Here is a 6,212-nt window from a genome sequence, read left to right as displayed (position 1 = left end):
AAAGAAACAAACAAACAAACAATTTTTGTCCCTTTGTCTTTATCAGGAAAAGTGAAAGATGGAGAGAGGGAGGGAGGGTGGGTTGGATGGATGGATTTGGGGGGCGGGGAGAAGATTCTTAGATCCTAATGACCCAATGCTTTCTCTAGTCCTGGGCCTTTAGGTAGGTGATATATCTATATCTATATCTGTATATCTATATCTATCTGTATACACACACACACAGACACACACAGACACACGCACACACACACACACACACACACACACACACACAGACACACACACACACACACAGACACACACACGTAGTTATTTTCTGTTTCTAGGGCTGCACCCATGGCACATGGAGGTTCCCAGGCTAGGGGTCCAATCGGAGCCGTAGCCACCGGCCTACACCAGAGCCAGCACAACGCGGGATCCGAGCCCTGTCTGCGACCTACACCAGAGCTCACGGCAACACCCGATCCTGAACCCAACGAGCGAGGCCAGGGATCGAACCCGCACCCTCAGGCCTCCTAGTCGGATTCGTCCAGCCATGACGGGAACTCCTACATATGTATATAGTATGCATATAGTATATCTTTTTTTAACGCCCACGCCCCAGCCCTATGGAAGTTCCCAGACTCACGGTCGAATCAGAACTGTAGCTGCGGGCCTACCCCACCGCCACAGCAACACGGGATCCTTAACCCACCAAGCGAGGCCAGGGGAGGGATCGAACCCACATCCTCACGGATCCTAGTCGGGTTCATTACCGCTGAGCCCTGATGGGAACTGCAGGGGACATCTTCTTTTTTTTTTTTTTTTTTTTTTTTAAGATGTAAGTTTGTTGTGGTTGTTGGTTGTTGTTGTTGCTTTAGCTCGGCGTACAGTGGGCTTGCTTACAATGTTGTGTTCGTTTCAGGTGTACAGTCAAGGGGATTCAGTGATCCATCTACATCCATCTATCCCTCCGTTCTTTCTTTTTCAGCGTCTTTTCCCCTCTAGGTGATTCCAGAATATTGGGCCATTCCTTCCTTGTTGGTGGGAACACCAGCGTGAAAAAAAACCATCACGGGGGAGTTCCTGTCGTGGCACCATGGAAGCGCATCCGACGAGGAACCTTTGCAGGGAAGGGTGTGGGTTCGATCCCTGGCCTCGCTCAGGGGGGCGGTAAGGATCCGGCAGGCAGTGCCGTGAGCTGTGGTGTCGGTCGCAGACGCGGCTCGGATCCCACATGGCTGTGCCTGTGGCGTAGGCCAGCAGCCGTAGCTCCGATTCAACCCCTCGCTTGGGAACTTCCATATGCCACGAGGGCAGCCCTAAAAAGCAGAGGGGGAAAAAGAAATCATGAGGGCGGGGGAGAGGGATCCATGAGGAGGATGGGATGAACATATACACACACGAGTCTCTATCCAATAGATGACGAACAGGGACCCCTACGCCACCTTCTGGAATCCAAACGCCAAAACCACAAAGCAGAGTTCCCGCCATGGCGCAGTGGAAATGAATCCGACCAGGAACCATGAGGTTGCAGGTTCGATCCCTGTCCACCTCGCTCAGTGGGTAAAGGATCCAGTGTTGCCGTGAGCTGTGGTGTTGGTCCCAGACGCGGCTCGGACCTGGCATTCCTGTTTCTGTGGTGTAGGAGGCCAGCAGCTAAAGCCTCCGATTCGATCCGTCATCTGGGAACCTCCATATGCCGTGGGTGTGGCCCTCAAAACACACACACACACACACACACACGCACACGCACACGCACACGCACGCGCACGCACGCACGCACACGCGCACGCACGCACACACACTCTGGAACCCCCTAAATGGGAGAAAACCGGACACAGTAGTTTTTTAGGGGTCCAGTCTCTGTGACAGGTGAGGATATCAGGCTTGCATCGAGGGAGGGAAGGCTTCACCCCACGCAGAAAACACACCCACCTACCCACCGACCCACCTTCCTTCCTTCCTTCCTTCCTTCATGAGAGAACAGTTGGATGACCCATCCTAAGTGTCGGTTGAATGAAGTCTAGTTACCAGGGTTCAGAGTGGGGGAGGGAGAGGGGTAGGAAGTCTGAAGCCTCTGGCGACTCTCCGAAATGTTCTCCCCCCAGGGTGACAGAGCCGGCAGGTCAGGCACTGCCTTCTCTAGAAACCTTCCTGCCCATGTCCAAGGGGGTGTGGGGGGTTGGGGGTGTGGGGCAGGGAGTGGGTCAGGGAGCCTGGAGAAACACAGACCACCAAGCGGCCATTCTCCCGTCGCCCCGACTGTTTGTTGAATGAACATAATGGACGTGATCCAAGTCTGCCACGCCGCCGCCGCCGCCGCCGCCGCCGCCGCCACCACCACTTTCTCCATCATCTCCCCCACCCTCTTGCCTGCAGCCATCTTTGAAAAGGCTGCTGTTGTCGCTGCCTTTGCATGAAAGTGAGTGAGGACCCCTCCCTAATACGGAGTGTTTCAGTCCCTGGTGTCTCTGACAGCTCGCTCATGTATTGGTTGTGAACCATCTTGCCTTGAGGATTTGGAGGATTCGTGAACATTGCAGGAGCCATGGGAGCAGTGAAGTCCTTATCGCCAACCCGACACCCCCCCCCCCCAAATTTCGTGGCAGGGAGCACACTTTTCTTTCACCCAAGAGATTTATTTCCTGCTTTCCGAAGAGAGAAGGAAAGGAGGGTCAGAATGGTCCTCTGGTGTCTGGTGTCCTGTCCCTTTCATTGCACACACTCCTAGTGCCACTGCGGGAGGCACGTTCGGGGCGCGGGGTGGGGTGGGGGGGGACCTGCTGCACGCACCCGCCCCTCACTTTCAAATGCGAAACTCAAGGAGGATGTGAATGTCCTTCACGCCACCGATCAGGTGAACGGGATGGCTTTCTAGGGAAATCCTGGTGTTTCCTTTCACTGCCATGACGAACACCCAGAAACAACCCTGTAAGTTCATACAACTTTGTCAGTCAACTGTATTCCAATAAAATGAAAAAGCAAGACACAGACACACCCAGACACACACACCCACACGCACACACACACGCGCGCACACACACGCACCCCAACCCAGAACCAAACACCCTCTCCTGAAATGGGGGGGGCGGGCCCACCGGAGAATGAGCAAGAGAATTCCAGAGTCGGTAGGAAAGTGTCATCTGCAGCGGTGTGAGAAACCCCAAGCTCTTTTCTTCCTGTCAAGGTGAATAAACTTTGTTAATGGGAGTGGGTGCCCTCAGTGTGCCCTCCGAGAGGAAAGGCAGGGAGCATTTTCTCCCTGAAGAGCTTAGTGCTGTCATAGCACTGACGGACAGGATGAACGATCGGTGAGAGGTGGCAGCAGCAGTGGTGGCCGCCTGCACTGCCTGGGCGGATTGGAAACATAGACGAGCCACCAAGACTGCGTGTGACACCCCCGTGCCGCCCCCCCCCCCCCCCCCCCCGTCTGTACAGTGACAAGAGTCCTTTGGGGGAAAAGGGGGGGTGGGTGCTCTTCCAGTGTGTCTGTCTGCATTCATCAGGTGTGGGAGAGAAGACAGATGTTTGTTTCCACTATCGTTCGGAGGACTTGCCCAAGAGTACCACGTGCCCCCAAAAGATAGCACCGGAAGAGAGATGCACGAGGTTTCTGAATGCATGCCGTGGGTGCTCCAGGCTGCCTCCAGGCCGCCCCCTCGCCCTCCCCCTCGCCCTCCCCCTCCCCCTTGCCAGAGGCAGACGTTCCTTGAAACAGCTGGCTTTGAACTTGGGCTTCTAGAGGAAGGTTTTTCTCCTGCTTTCAAGACGGGAAGAAGAGGGTGTCCGTCTCACATCCGTCCTTTCCGGGGGGGGGGGGGGGACCCGCTTTGGTGTGCTTGTGAGGGAGAGAGACAGAGACAGACAGGGAGGGACGGAGGATAGGCAGACAGTGAGAGGCAGAATCAGAGGGAGAAAGAGGAGGAGGGGAGAGAGACAGAGAAAGTGAAACAGAGCTAGGTATAGAGGACGCTGTGGCTGGGTCGTATTCTGCGTGTTCTCAGTGAAGTCGTCCTAAGGCCTCTGGAGGTCCAGATCACTGCTTGGGGCCGGAAGTCTGTCTGCCCTTCCCTACCCATCTGAAGAGCTGTGGTTTGGGCTTTCCAGCCGGGAACCCCTCTTTCTGCCTCTTTGTCCAACACACAAGGTTCGTGGGACCCAGAAATCCCATTCTGAGAGCACCCTAGGAACAGTCCTTTCCATACGGCGCAGGAGGCCCCTGTGCCAAGAGATCCAAAGTCTGGAGCCTCTGTTCTCCCCCCCCCCCCCTTCCCTCCACGGACAAAATCTTGCCTTGTATTCCTTTTTTTCTCAGGGACTCTGAAGGACATGTATCATTGTACAACCATGGGGAAGACGCTTCCATTCCCTCTGGAATGATGGATGTGGTCGCATGTCTCAAGGAGGCTCCAATTCTTTGAGCAGGACTCCCGATGGTGCCATCCCATCGTCCCTCCCCTCCCCTCCCCTCCCCTCCCCTCCGGCTCGCTCGGTCGGTCACGGTTCCCCTCCTTTTTCCTCCCCTCCAGGTTATCTTCAGGTCTGCCACCCACTTGTAACTCCTCCCCCACTTGGAAGTGGCCTCTTCCGGCCCCGAACTTGGTCGTCCCAGGCCCACCCCGGGAGCCATCTGGCGGACCTTTTCGGAGACTATAAAAAGCAGCTTACGGCAGGGGGCGTCGCAGGACCAACGAACGCATCGGGATGGATCGCTGTGTGGCGACATGGATTCTCCAGGCAGGGCAGGCATAAGGCCTGGACTCTTTCCTCCTGGAGCCCGTTTCTTCATCCGTGGCCTTGAAGACGAACCACGCCGACCACGGACCGTGGACCTTGGCCTTCACCTTTCATTTCCGAACGGCAGCCAGGGCATCCATTGTCACCACCGCGGAAAAGGTGTCCACAAAAAGGACAGGTGAGCGCCTCCATGGCATGCAGTGTCATCCCCTCCCGCCACCCCCACCCCGGCTTTAAAGGGTCCTCTTTCAAGTAATCACGTTGCCACAGCTGGGACTTGGATCGGATCCCTGGCTCCGGAACCCCATATGACCTGGGGCCGGCCAATGCATCCCTCCATAGCGTCCTAAATCCGTGCATCGTTGATTCAGGACTTTCCCTCGTGGCACAGAGGAAACGAATCTGACTAGGGACCATGAGGTTGCGGGCTCCATCCTTCGCCTCACGCAGGGGGTTGAGACGAGGCTCAGATCCGGCACGGCTGCGGCTCGGGCGTAGGCCAGCAGCCGTAACACCAGTTCGACCCCTAGCCTGGGAAGCTCCATAGACCGTGGGTGCGGCCATCCGAAGACCAACAAGAACCTCCTCACCGTCCTAATACAGGGACAGCAACGTTGTCGCGGCAAGGGCGGCGGGGCGGCGCGGGCCAAATAAAATGCTATGCACCCAAGTGCTGGGACGTGTTTGATTTCAATAGAGAAGAAGGAAATCACTAGGCCAGAGGGGAAGCTCAGAAAACATCGAACACAAAACGACACACCCTGTCCGGGAGACTCAGGCCCCGGAGAGAGGCAGTCAACGCGGTGCAGACACGACCCCAGCGAGTGAGTTGGCAGAGACGGACGGACGGCCCCGGCATCAAGACAACCCCAGGGATCCCATCGAGGGCCACACGGACCCGGGCCCGAGTCGGCCGGGACAGCTGGTCGACCCCGCGGGCCCTCGGACCCGGGCCCGAGTCGGCCGGGACAGCTGGTCGACCCCGCGGGCCCTCGGACCCGGGCCCGAGTCGGCCGGGACAGCTGGTCGACCCCGCGGGCCCTCGGACCCGGGCCCGAGTCGGCCGGGACAGCTGGTCGACCCCGCGGGCCCTCGGACCCGGGCCCGAGTCGGCCGGGACAGCTGGTCGACCCCGCGGGCCCTCGGACCCGGGCCCGAGTCGGCCGGGACAGCTGGTCGACCCCGCGGGCCCTCGGACCCGGGCCCGAGTCGGCCGGGACAGCTGGTCGACCCCGCGGGCCCTCGGACCCGGGCCCGAGTCGGCCGGGACAGCTGGTCGACCCCGGGGCCCCTCGGACCCGGGCCCGAGTCGGCCGGGACAGCTGGTCGACCCCGCGGGCCCTCGGACCCGGGCCCGAGTCGGCCGGGACAGCTGGTCGACCCCGGGGCCCCTCGGACCCGGGCCCGAGTCGGCCGGGACAGCTGGTCGACCCCGCGGGCCCTCGGACCCGGGCCCGAGTCGGCCGGGACAGCTGGTCGACCCCGCGGGC

The sequence above is a fragment of the Sus scrofa genome, chromosome 10 (genome assembly GCF_054392235.1).
Source record: "Sus scrofa isolate SSC_HxYL_T2T_F1_AM1 chromosome 10, Sscrofa_HxYL_maternal_Yorkshire_Landrace_v2.0, whole genome shotgun sequence".
Lineage (NCBI taxonomy): Eukaryota > Metazoa > Chordata > Mammalia > Artiodactyla > Suidae > Sus > Sus scrofa.
Note: the sequence above shows the minus strand (reverse complement) of the source record.